General features: G+C 44.5%; 1 long non-coding RNA gene across 1 annotated transcript in view; it reads left to right on the plus strand.

The window, feature by feature from the left end:
- The first annotated feature begins 1,289 nt into the window (after positions 1-1,289).
- The window catches only part of LOC146991277 (uncharacterized), a 55,442-nt gene continuing 43,031 nt past the window's right edge, over positions 1,290-13,700 (plus strand). The window contains exons 1-3 of the long non-coding RNA XR_015037769.1: positions 1,290-1,449; positions 2,058-2,147; positions 2,429-2,503. This is a non-coding gene — a long non-coding RNA (uncharacterized LOC146991277). The remainder of the gene's footprint in view (positions 1,450-2,057; positions 2,148-2,428; positions 2,504-13,700) is intronic.

Raw genomic sequence — 13,700 nt, forward strand, 5'->3', positions numbered from 1 at the left:
AAGGCCTGTATGGAAGTCTGGACGTGTCAAGACGCCCCCATGAGTTGACGGAGCTAATTAAAAAAATAATAACAACCAGTTCTTCTCTCAGGAACATGCGGTTCCAGAAAGGTTTTGCTGCACATAAAGATGTGAGCTATACCATCCAGATCTAATGACCTATATAATTAACAGCCTAAATCATTTTCCATGTTGCTCATCTGGGTTTTCTGAATTCAACAAAGCAAAAAAAAGAGAAAAGGCCAGTGCAGAGGGGCAGAGCAGCCTTGATTCTTTCTTGGCTCAGAATAGAACAGTTTCCTTTAAAGGAAAGCTTTCATTGTGTGTTTTCTTCATATCGCATTGCAATATCCTGTTTAAAGTGATCATATAATAAACAACTAATCAATACTGTATAGATAAAGGAGTGATAATAACCTACAGTAAATGCTTTGTCCTTAGTAGACCGGAGAGCAGCAGATGATAGAAGGGTCATTACAACCAGAAGAGACAGGAGACTTTTATTTTTTAGAGACTTGATACTTGACTTGGACTCGTGACCAAAGACTTGAGACTTGACTTGGACTTGCAAAAAAAAGACTTGTGAACATCTCTGGGTCAGAGTCAGGGTCGTCTTTTAAGTCTCTACCTAAAACACATTTCTTTTGTTTAGCATTTCCTGATTTTATCCGAGTTGCTGCATGGTTTTCTTTGTTTCTCACTGTCTTTACCTGTTTGTTTCTCCACAGCCTGGCCAGTTTCATTGTCATTTTGACTTTAATTTCATCCCCTGTGATTTTTTTTCTTTTTTAACAGTAATCCTCATTTTCTCTGTTAAGCACTTTGTATTTTTGTCTGATAAGTGCTCTATAATAAAGTTTATTATTACTATTATAATAAAAGTGTTTTTTGTTTGTTTGTTTTTTGGTAAAGTGAAGGTCATTGACTTGACTGTATGACTCCAATAGAATTTTTTTCCAGAAACATGTCTTCAGTCAGAGGGGTAACTGATCAAATTGTCATATGGTAGGATGAACATTTTTGACACTTTTGGATATAAAAATCACTTTATCCTATCAGACATTATGTACAGTAAAATATTATGTACATAATTCATCATTATACAAAAACTCACCGATGAACCAAATATCTAATTCTGAATCGCCCAGAACATTGTGTTGGGCACATATGAAACCTGTTAAGTTATTTGAGAACTTAGTTTTGTCATGAAAGACAGCTCTCTGGAAAATGAGGAAGAAGAAAAGGTTCTGTAAGGCTTCTGTAGTTCCACCTAACCACGTTCATTAACAGCTTCATTACAGACCAGCGACTGAAATATGGAGATGGTTATCCATGACGACAAATCTGAGACGTCCATAGTATATGAAAATGTCCACAATGTTAAAGTCAGGAATGACGCATTAAAGAATCGTCCTGGAGAAGACAGTGAGGTTCAGGCTTCAGCACCTGGTGAGACGGAAATCTTGTGAAAATGTTTTTATGTTGACTCACATAACTGAACATAACGAAGTTAACAATAATTTGTTGTTGTGCATTAAATTGAAAATTAGAATTTTAGCAATGAAACCTACAAAGGTAGTCTCTGTTTTAAAATCAGACATGTACTTAAAAAGTTAAAAGATTTTTTGTTTTTCTTGTTCTGCTGTGATGCTCACTTCAGACTACTTGTTATAAAGTCATCAGCGGTGGCACAACCCACATTTAGACTTAATTCAAACCACTAAGTTTTTGTGAGTCTAACTACAGTTACAGTTACAACTTTTAGTTATTTGTTGTTAACAATGCATTTATAATGTTATTGTATACAAGTATGTATCATTTGAGACCAGACACAAAATTTTGAACATTTCTAAATAAAGAGGAAGTAAAGGGACACAAAAAAGGAGATTTATTGTGATTTCTCACACTGTTTCTTCCTATATTTATCAGATATTTGGCCTTGAAATAATATGATTGTGTCAAGAGCATAAATGAATCAGTAAAAGTCAGCACTTGATGTAAATCAATGTAACTTGGAAAGGTGTGTGTGTGTGTGTGTGTGTGTGTGTGCGTCACAGGGGTCAGACTGTACAGACTGGTTGCTGTGACCTTTGGACTCCTGTGTATCCTGCAAGCTGTGGTCAACATTTCCCTGTGCCTTGTTCTCTGTGAGTCCTGTTGACAAGCGTATTGGTTTCTAGTTTGACTTCTCTCCTCTGAAGTGTATCTGGTTACCACCACAGTTTTACATACAAGCTATGAGAATTACTTGACAACTTGGGTGTAAAAACAGTGCAGAGCATTGTATGCATACGTTTCAGTGGGAGTTGTGTTTATTACAAAAATAATCTTGTAGTTTTGTTGTATAAATGTTATTCCTAGAAGACCTGAGAGTGTTAATAAAACCAATATCACAGCAGACGAATTAATTACAAATGTAAAAATTTAGTTTCAGACACTGAGGCCAGATATAAAAACCTGACTGAAGAGAGATATGGTCTGGAGAGGAAGCTGGAAACCTTGGGTGAGTATGAAACTACAGTGATAAGAGACTCGACTTCAGAGGCTGCAAGTTTTGTTATGTTATTTGGAATGGTCTTAGTAAGTTTTTTAGTAAGTAGTTTCTATCCATGACGTTAATGATATAATGATGAAAAAACATGAGTTGTGCAGCTGATTCATGAAAGCCTCTGTTTCAGATACTGAGACCAGATGTAATATCCTGAGAGATGAGAAAGAAGCTGTGGAGTTGAGGATGAACACCACTGGTAAGTTTGATGACCAAACTACACTAGAAATAAGTTTGGATTTCATTTTGTGCAAGTCTTGAGTGTTTTCTCTTAAACTGACTGACTAGAAAAAAGATAATGGTAACATCATCTTTTAAATTGACAGTTTCACAGCTCAATTCCTTGACTACAGAGAGAAGCCCCCTTCCACTTCCCCCTTCCGCTTTTACTACAAGTGGTTTGTAACCGCCCTGAGCAGCTCAGCCACAGACACATTTAAGTCCACAGTCCACTCAGGCCTTCTCAATTTCTCCCGCTGTGAGACTCCCAGTCTGCAACTGTTCCTCATTTACATAAAGTTGAACTTCTCTCAACTTCTATGTGACGCTCGCTCCTGACGCCCATCGATGCCAGCCTCCATTGAAAATAAATGACTTCCGGCTGCTGCGACGCACCCGACGCTTTCGGTGTGAACGCACAGTAACTGGTGCACGGCGGCGGCAACGGGACCACCGGTACCAGCGCCATCGATAGTAGCAGTGCTGGGTAAAGCTCCAGAGCTGAAGGGAGGCCGGCCCAGGGAGCTGTGTATGGGGGAAAGGAGGAGGGAGAGGAGGGGTCTGGAGCTCAGTGTGCAGAGCGACCCCACTCAGGCTGCAGCGGTGGCACCATTCATCCTATTAGACATTTTTCTACTACTTCAATGATTAGTTTAGAGACATTATTTTTAGGTAAAAACTAGGCTACACAGTGGGGTTTAAGAAGATTTTTCAAATCTTTCTCATTGTCTTTCTAATCGTAGACCATAGCTTTAACAGCACAGCTGTATCAGTTCAACCAGTTGTTGCTGTTTCCTCTTTTTTCTACATAACAAACTGCCTTCTCTCCCCCAATGAGAGATGATTTGTTAATTCTTGTTCATGAGAAGTTCCTGTTTTTCTCTTTGCTCAAAAAGGATGGCAATGTTTTGGCGATAGACTCTATTACATTTCTACTACCAAGAAATCCTGGCCTGACAGTAGAAGTGACTGTTTTGAAAAAGGTGCACATCTGATGATCATCAACAGCAAAGAAGAACAGGTATGTGTGAGTTAAAAACATATTGATGAGTGATACATTATACTGATGTTATTTTCTCTGTATAAAAAAGGAGTTCACAAGACAATTGACCAAATCTGTGTGGATTGGACTCACTGATGCAGAGATGGAGGGGACATGGAAATGGGTTGATGGGACTCACAACAAGGTTCACACAGTTTTCAGTCTCTAATCATGAAGTAGTAACAATTTATTTTTTTCAATTTTGTATCTGTCAATGAGAAACTATTCTCTATACATTACATTTGACAGTACAACTTGATGGATAAATGTTACTTGGTTTGTAGTCTATGAGAAATATATTTTTGTTTATGGATTTCAGCTACTGGATAGAGGGTGAGCCTAATGTAACAGGTCCCAGGCAGGGTACCCGTCCACAGATAAGGTTCCTGTAAAACAGGATAAAGAATGAGACAGGCAACAGTTTGCTTCTGTTCAGTGCAGCTTCGCTCAGTCGAATTTTACTTATCAATTTGCAATATATTTTCCATACTCAAATGTCAAGTAACAGTACGACATCCATAATATCAGAAACAAAACCCAAATACTGTACACATAAGCTGGTTACAATATAAACCTCATATTTCCAAATAAACACACATTTACCCATTCTTCATAAAGAATAATCCTGAGTTCAGTGGACAACTGCATTAATACATCCGCATTCAGTCAGTTAACTGAGTTATGTAGTTCACCACTACTGAAAATAATACCATGAAATATAAAATGTGCAGGACCTCATGTTCCCTTATTTAATCTCACTCATAGTGCAAATAAAAGAAGAAACTAGCATATTGCTCTGACTGTTGATTCAAAATAAATGCCTGAGCTGAAGGCTTGAGCTGAAGACTTGCAAGGTTTTAACATATTTTAACTGGTTACAACATCGACAAAATATATGTATATCGCTCTATAACTATCACATTTCATTTATTCACGCAGGTAACAAAATACTGTACCCAAGATAATAGTTTTTAACTCAAAATGAAATGTGCTGGAGAAACTGCGACATGGTTTGGTCACAACAGAAAGAAAAAGTAAACAGCGGCGCCATCTTGAGTCGTCCGCGATACACCGAGAACTATAAGTTCTGCCACTGGTTCACAAACCCATTTAAACACATTCAATAGCCTTACAAAATCGACCTACTATCATCCTGAGACGTAAAGCAATAATGTGGGTGTTTATGTATGTTTTGAAACATCACCGACCTGTAAAACAGGATAAAGAATGAGACAGGCAACAGTTTGCTTCTGTTCAGTGCAGCTTCGCTCAGTCGAATGAGGAAGTAAACAAGAGTCCGCTCAGAAGATGAGTCCAAGAGGGGAAGCAAATCGCCACACTGCCTCCTACTGGTAACACTGAGTAACTCTCTAACTTTCACTCTTATGAGATAAAAGAGGTAATTATTGAGCATTTTGACCCAAATTAACACATTTCTTTCACAGAAATAATCATTTCAAAATAAAACAAATAAAATTACATAAAATGTGACCTTCCATTTCATGAGCGTCACACGCTCCCTGACAAAATAAAAATGGCTCCAGACATTTACTTACTCTTAAACCTCAAACATTTTCAATATTCAACATTTCTTGTACTGTTTCAATACCCAAAGGTGAGTGCAAGACAACTCTGTCTAATGATACTACATGAACGAATGTCAATACACAAATAGTGGTGCAGTGAACTGTGTAGTTGATGTGTATGGTAAGACTTGGTATGGTGTGAGGTATGGCGGTGTCTGAAAAGGTGTGTGATAGGTCATGGGATATGGTTGCATTTCCCAGGTTGGTACTGCTGACAATCCATAGGCCCCCACTGTGTTGCAGATGGGTCGGGGTTGGTATGAGGGTCGACCTAGTGTTTGATATGTGAGCATCTGGGTGGGCTTTCTCTCACGAGTGGACTTCCGAGTTTGAGGATGAGTTGCCTGCTCCTCATTGGGCTGCTCATTTTTTGTCTGAGGAGTTAGCAGCCTGTTCACTCCCTGCTCAGGTTCTGCTGGTATTGGATCAACAGGTAAGTGCTCCTCCTCTGTCCATTCCTCCTCGTGTGTCCTCTGTCCCATCTCTCTGCTCTCTACATCAGACAAGCTCTCCCCTCTTTCACTGACATGTGTGCCTGGTCTCGTTTCTCTTTCAGGTACAAGTGGTCGAGTTTCAGAGTGGTCAGATCTTTCAGTGGTTATTACATGTTTATAATGTTGATTAGAGTGTCTCTGAGGCTCACATACCGGCTGAACTTGTGTGTTCTCACATCCTCTCTTTACAGGTACTCTCAGCCAGTATCGGGGTTCCTCCTCATCAGAAGAGTCACTGCTTGGGTTCCACTCATTCTGTCTTTTTGTATTTTGTCTGACTCTTGCTCTCTGTTGGAGTGGTTCTGTTGATGGAGCAGGTGAGTGTTTTGGTGAGCCTCCTTTCTGTTCAGCTGGTGATTTCAGTGTTGGCTGAGGTAAGTCTACTGATAGGTCATTGACTAAGTGAAGCAGGTTGCGATGTAGTGTGCATACTCTATTTCCACCAGTTTCTGGCACCACTCTGTAGACTGGCCCGTCAGCAATCCTCTCCTTCACAACATAGACCATGTCCTCCCAGTATGCTCTTAGCTTACCTGGACCACCTCTCTCACTCAGGTTACGCACCAAGACACGGTCACCTGGTTCAAGGACAACACCTTTCATGTGGCGGTCATAGTATTTCTTTCCCCTGGAACTTGACCGCTGACTATTCTCAGAGGCGAGTCTGTAAGCTTCCTTCATCCTAGAGGCCCACTTCTCTGCATAACCTCTTGGGGAGGTAACTTCTTCATCCGTACCCAAGCCAAATATCATGTCCACAGGCAGGCGTGGGTGGCGGCCGTACATCAAATAGAAGGGTGAAAACCCAGTCGACTCATGCCTGGTACAATTATAAGCATGGATAATTTTTGACAGATGTTCTCTCCACCTTTCCTTCTCTTTCTCCTTCAGGGTCCTGAGCATTTGGAGCAAGGCGCGGTTAAGTCTCTCCGCCGGGTTCCCCTGAGGATGGTAGGGGGTGGTCCTTGAATGACCAACACCACTCAGCTGCTGGAGGGTTTTGAACAACTTGTTTTCAAATTCTCTCCCTTGGTCGTGATGTAATTTCCATGGGTAGCCGAACCGTGGGATAAAATCATCAAAGAGTTTCTCGGCAGCTGTTTTTCCTGACTTATTTCTGGTTGCATAGGCTTGTGCAAACCTGGTAAAATGGTCTACAACAACCAGGATGTACTCAAAGCCACCTCTACTAGGCTCTAGATGAAGGTAGTCAATTGACACAAGCTCTAGGGGTGAGTTGGTGGTAATACTCCCCATGGGCGCTCTGATGTGTGAGACAGGTTTCTTCTGCTTAATGCACGGACACTTCCTAGTCACATAAGCCTCCACATCCTGTTTCATGTATGGCCAGTAAAATCGATCTCTAGCTAAACCTAAAACCCTCTCGGTCCCCATGTGACCCATGTCATCATGGAGGTGTCTCAGGACCAAAGCTCGATACTGGTTGGGCAGGACAAGTTGACTTCTTTGACTGGTTTTCTCTGTATAGCAGACCGTCTTTGAGATGGAGTTTTTCCCACTCATGAAGAAGTTTCCTGGTCAGACCATTCACTCCCCTTCTCACATCACTGGTCAGAGCGTTGTTAGTCTCTTTAAGTCTGATGACTTGACCGATGACAGGGTCATCTCGCTGACATTTCATGAGCTCATCGCGGCTTAGGGTCGGGAGCAGCACTGGTGACTGTATGGTTGAATCAGGCTGCGACATGTTGAGGACAGCTACATAGGCAACATCTCGTTGCTTAGCAACTCTACTGCCTTCCCATGTTGCCAGGATGGTGTCTCTGAGCAGCTCCTGTGTGCATGAGTCCACATAACTGTCAATGTCTAAGGGCAACCTAGACAGAGTGTCAGCGTCAATGTTTACTTTTCCTGGTCGATATTTCACCTCAAACCGGAAGTCAGCAAGCTCACCGACCCATCTGTGGCCAACAGCATTTAACTTAGCGGTGCTCATCACATAGGTTAACGGATTGTTATCCGTGTAGATGATGAAGTGGGGCGCATAAAATAAATAATCTCGGAATTTCTCACTTACGGCCCATTTCAAAGCCAGAAATTCGATTGTAGTTTCGTTCGGCCGGCGTCAATGTTCTGGACCCGTAGGCAATCACCCTGAGCTTTCCTCCCTGGCGTTGGTACAGGACGGCGCCCAGCCCCTGTTCTGACGCATCTGTCAGAACAGGGACTTACATGCTTACATGCTGATGATACACTGATGATACGCAACTCTACTTGTCCATGGAGCCAGATGACAGAAGCCGCCTCATCAATCTGCAAGACTGTCTGAAAGACATTAGATCCTGGATGTCCTCTAACTTCTTGCTACTGAATTCAGATAAAACTGAGGTTATTGTGTTTGGACCTAAACATCTCAGGGACACGTTCTCTAATCAGATCGCTACTCTAGATGGCATCACCCTGACCCCGAGTACAACCGCGAGGAACCTTGGAGTCATTTTTGACCAGGACCTTTCCTTTAGCTCCCACATAAAGCACGTGACTAGGACCGCCTTCTTCCATCTGCGCAGTATCACTAAGATTAGGAATATCCTCTCCCAGAGTGATGCTGAGAAACTAGTACATGCATTTATCACTTCTAGGCTAGATTACTGCAACTCTCTCCTGTCAGGATGTCCGAAAAACTCTCTAAAGAGTCTCCAGCTGGTCCAGAATGCCGCAGCGAGGGTTTTGACAGGAGTTAGGAAGAGAGAGCACATCTCTCCCACCTTAGCTTCTCTCCACTGGCTTCCTGTAGGATTTAGAATAGACTTCAAAATCCTTCTGCATAAGGCTCTTAATGATAAAGCTCCAACCTATCTGAAAGAACTAATCATTCCTTACTGTCCTACCAGAGCACTCCGCTCCCAGAACGCAGGTCTGTTAGTGACTCCCAGTATCTCTAAAAACAGACTGGGAGGTAGAGCCTTCAGTTACCGGGCTCCTTTACTGTGGAACCAGCTCTCTCCATGGGTCAAAGAGGCAGACACTCTAACTACATTTAAGTCTAGACTTAAGACCTTCCTTTATGACAGGGCTTTTAGTTAGGGCTGGTTCAGGTAAGCTCTGAACCATTTTTATAGCTAACGCTGCTATAGGCTTAGACTGCTGGGGACACATCTGGTTACACAGAGCCCTCTCCTCTCCTCTCCTCTCCTCTCCTCTCCTCTCCTCTCCTCTCCTCTCCTCTCCTCTCCTCTCCTCTCCTCTCCTCTCCTCTCCTCTCCTCTCCTCTCCTCTCCTCTCCTCTCCTCTCCTCTCCTCTCCTCCCCTCCCCTCCCCTCCCCTCCCCTCCCCTCTCCTCTCATCAGTATATTTTTGAAACTGTCATTTTCTGTTGTACTTTGTAGTTTGGCCTTGGTGTCTCGCACTCTCTCTGTGTTTCCACAGATCCACCGGAGCTCCATCTCTCTGCACCAGCCGCCGCCTGCATGCCCCCCTCCCACCCCTTCCCCTGCTGTTAGACCGGCCTCCCCTTCCTTCCCATGGACCAGTCTGCCACCCAGTCCTCCCATCGAGCTGACCCCCCCCCCCCCCCCCCCCCCCCCCCCCCCCCGCCCCCTCCCCTCACCAGAGACTGCCTTCATCAACTCCTGCTAACATTTCCATATTTCGCACATTCTGTGACAAACTGTAAACTGTTTTCTTGTCTGTAACAACATCTATTGCACGTCTGTCCGTCCTGGGTGAGGGATCCCTCCTCTGTTGCTCACCCTGAGGTTTCTCCGATTTTTCTCTGTTAAAAGGGTTTCCATGGAGTTTTTCCTCAGTCGATGTGAGGGTCTAAGGACAGAGGATGTTGTTACGATGCCATGTAAAGCCCTTTGAGACAAACTGTTTGTAAAAACGGGCTATACAAATAAAATTGCCTTGCCTTGCCTTGCCTTGTATGAAGCACAAAAGGAAGATTAAAATCAGGATAACCAAGCACTGGCGGGTTAGACAGGATGTGTATGAGCTGGTCTAGGGCCCTTTGGTGCTCTTCAGCCCACTTCACTGGGGTCCTGGAGGACAACTGTGCCCCCTTTCCTTTCCTTTGCTTAGGCTGAGGCATCACTGTGGCAGTGGTTTTGGTTTGTAAGAGCTCATACATCGGTTTGGCAACCCTAGAGAAGTCTTGAACGTACGTCCGGTAATAGCTGAGGAATCCCAGAAGCTTACGGACTTCTCCGACAGTGCTGGGAGTTTTACTTCTCAGAGCCTGGATGGCTTCCACGTCCTTGGGGTCGATCCTGACTCCATCGGCTGAGACCAATTTTCCTACATAACGAACCTCTTTTTTGAAGAGCTCGCACTTGGTTGGCCTGAGTTTCACACCGTGGCGTTGGAGAGCCCTCAGGACGCGTCTCAGGACCTCAACATGATCTTCAAATGTCTTAGCATAACAAAGGACGTCATCTAAGTAGGGGATGCAGCACTCATCCCGCAGAGAGTTTAGCATCTCCTCCATGCTCCTCTGAAATGCTGCTGGTGCGTTTGAAAGTCCAAAGGGGATACGCACCCACTCATACAAGCCCCATGGAGTGAAGAACGCCGTCAGGTGCCGTGAGCCCTCAGAAATGAAACCTTGATGATAGGCTTTTCCCTGATCCAAAATTGAGAACCAGCTGTACCCCCCGAGCGTGTCAATAAGGTCTTGGATACGGGGCAGGGGGTGTCTGTCTGGGACTGTCTTTTGGTTCAGGAGCCTGTAATCAATGCAGAGCCTCAAGCTCCCGTCCTTCTTGCGAACACAAACTACTGGGGCAGAGTATGGGGACTTTGATTTTATTATCCACTTCTTTGCCAATAAGTCCTGGATATAATCCTTGACTTCTTGGTAGAGGGGCTTGGGGACTGCTGTATAGGATCGCTGTACTGGGATGTCATCCTTCAGTGTTATACTCATCTGGAGGCTTGGGACACATCCTATATCATTATCATCCCGAGCAAATGCTTTTGACTCCTCATAGAGCATTGTTTTCACAAGTTCTTGTTGTTCCTCATCTAAATGACTCAGATCAACGGAGGGGTGCCACAGCTGGGGTGGCGGATCTGTTTCACTTTTGTCTCCCCCACAGTCAAGAACAGGTGAGTTGGCTTCACTGACCTCAATGTTGTCTGCTTGGTCTGTTTCCACTATCTTGTCGATGGGCTGGATACTGCCTAACACTGTGAAGTGGTCCAGTGTGATGTTGTGTTGGCTATGGTTGCCCACTGGGATTTCCACATAAGGCCGCTTGGTGTGGTGAACCAAAACTAGGCCATCACCGATGTCTAGCTGTTCCAGTTTTATGTCCGGATGGCTGACCTCGAACAGCGCCGCAGGTGAAGTGAAATCAGCTGGCACTTTACATTTAATGCGGGCAACCTGGCCAGGATGGACAGTGACTTCATGTTGACCAACCCTCACTAGTGCATGGTCATAAATGGGCTCCTGGGTCTGTATAAAGTTCACAATTGCCTCAGCTTTGTCACTTTCAACCTGCATGGCAACTTCCAGCAGTCTGGCAATAACACTGACAACACCCATCCCACTCTCCTGCCCTAGAATGAGCTCTTTGATCACATTGAAGCCCACTATTGGTCTCGCAAGGCTCACCTGACTGACCAGGAAGGGCACTCTGATGGCGAGGTTTGGATCATCATTTCCGGGGAGGTTAAAGGTGAGTTCAACCCATCCATCATATGGTATTGGCTCTCCATTGGCTGCAGTGAGATCAAGTTCTCTGTCTCCCAAGAGCTCACTGAGAGGACGCACTTCCTGTTGAGGTAGGTATTTTTGTTTCCATGAGCGGTCTATAATGCTGACCTGAGCACCAGAGTCTTGAAGAGCAGTCACAGTATATCCATTCAGATTACATTTCAATAAGCATTTCTCTCCAATCAGTTTAGCTACTCGCTGTGATGTTGATTTATTATCAGCTGGTGGATGAGGAGGGGTGACGGCTGGTTTGCTGTTGTCTGGGTGGGACTTAACACTACTGTCGGTCACAGCCTGTCCTTCTGCCATGACCGGGGTGCGTTTCCCGATGGCTTAGATCTTTTTTAAGCATCCCACAGCACGGTGCCCCTCTTCGCCGCAAGCAAAGCAGTGATTGCAGTCAGTCCGACCGCTGGCAACGCAGTTAGGGCAGCCATGTGGTTTCCCTTTTCTTAGCTGTCTGTTCTGTGTATTAGGACACTGACAGGTACACTGGGGCTGAGAATCAAATGTTGATTGCTTTGCTGTTGTTGGAGTATTTGACTGGAGGGAGCTTACAGCCTGAGTCAGGGCCTGCACTTGAGCACTCAGTTTGATGAAGTAGCTCATCTTTAGCATTAGTGTCAGCGTTACTCTTTTCTCTGCTCGTCTCACCAATGTTACTCTCACTACTCTGTACGTGAGCTGTTTTTGTGCGGCTGCTGCGCCCCAAGCGTCTTTTCCTCTCACTCTCCTCATTTGTTGTTTTGGTAACTTGTCTAAGAAGCATCTCGTTGGTAACTGCAGGGTCTGAGAGGAGGGGCCTCAACTCACGCCGAATGTCATCATGTTTCTCATTCAAGCCCTGATAGACTGTGCGAAGGAATACGTTTTGTGCTGTTCGTGTCTCATACTTAATATCTGAATCTGTCTCTCTGGATGTAAATATCACCTTCTGTTTGAGCCCCATCATCCTATAGAGAAACTGCTGCGGCGTTTCATGCTCATGCTGTTTGGCGTTCATCAATTCCTGAAACAGTTCCGTGCTACTTTTCTCTCCTAGGTGGGATTGGACGAAGCTCTTTAACTCTGCTATTGTCATCTCGTCCTTGCTGGAGAGCATGTCCTTGAAGTTGCCGGGCTTTATGATACGAAACACTGCTCTGGTTATCTCACCCTCAGTGTGCTTTTCTTTCAGTCCTAGGTCAATTTGTTTACTAATATTGCTGTAGCTTATATCAGATGCATTATCACCAATTTGCCCACCGTGGATCTTGAATTCTTTCCTCTGTAGGAGGGGAAGGTCTTTGAGAGCAATCATGCTTTCAGTGGCGTTGGTGGAATGATGGTCAGCGTTTGAGCTAGGTGACAGCATGGCTTGTGAGCTGTGGAACTGGTTACAGTCATTGCCAGTCAGTTGAGTGTCCGTCATATGTGGAGTGAGTGTGGCATTCCCTTGTTTAAACTCCTGGCCGCGCACATGACTAGAGATCAACTTATTCTGTCGTGACTCAGGGGAACTAGTGTGAGAAGCTATGTCTGTTGTCGTAGTTTCAGGGTGGGTATCTGTTGTGTGAGTGTTAATGTGAGCAACAGTAGATGGTGAAGGTGGCGAAACATTAGCATCAGACACTGTAACACCCGTCCCACCCTCTGGAATGAGTTCACCCTGTTCATGTTTTTGCATCATGTCAGCAATAATGTCTTTTATGAAGAGTAACTGCGAAAGGCCCTCGTCCTCTAACTCCAGCAAACTCGGACTGTTCATGTATGCACATATGTGGTCAATGCAGCCCTCTTCGTCATCTTTGTTCAATCTTTTTTGTTCAGCTGAGTCTTTGTCAGGTGTCTGTGGAATTCCGGCTGCAAGCTGAAACAAGTCATCAGCAGAAAGGCTAAACAGTCTCTTCTTTAGAGTCCAAAACCAGCTTCTTTCTCTCGTCGTCCGCCATTGTGAACACACGTCAGATGCCGTCGGCCCTCGAATTCCCTCTCTCTGACTGCAGTCAGACGCCTTGGATTCTTGCAGCCCCTGGCTCTGATGATGGGTCCCACACTGGTCCACGAATTCAGGAATCACTGGATCAACGATGTCCTCCCACTACGGGTGTCGCCGATCCCGGACGAGCCCCCACAAATCTGTAACAGG

This window comes from Trachurus japonicus, chromosome 1 (assembly GCF_045865225.1).
Source record: "Trachurus japonicus isolate A0001 chromosome 1, Traja_1.0".
Lineage (NCBI taxonomy): Eukaryota > Metazoa > Chordata > Actinopteri > Carangiformes > Carangidae > Trachurus > Trachurus japonicus.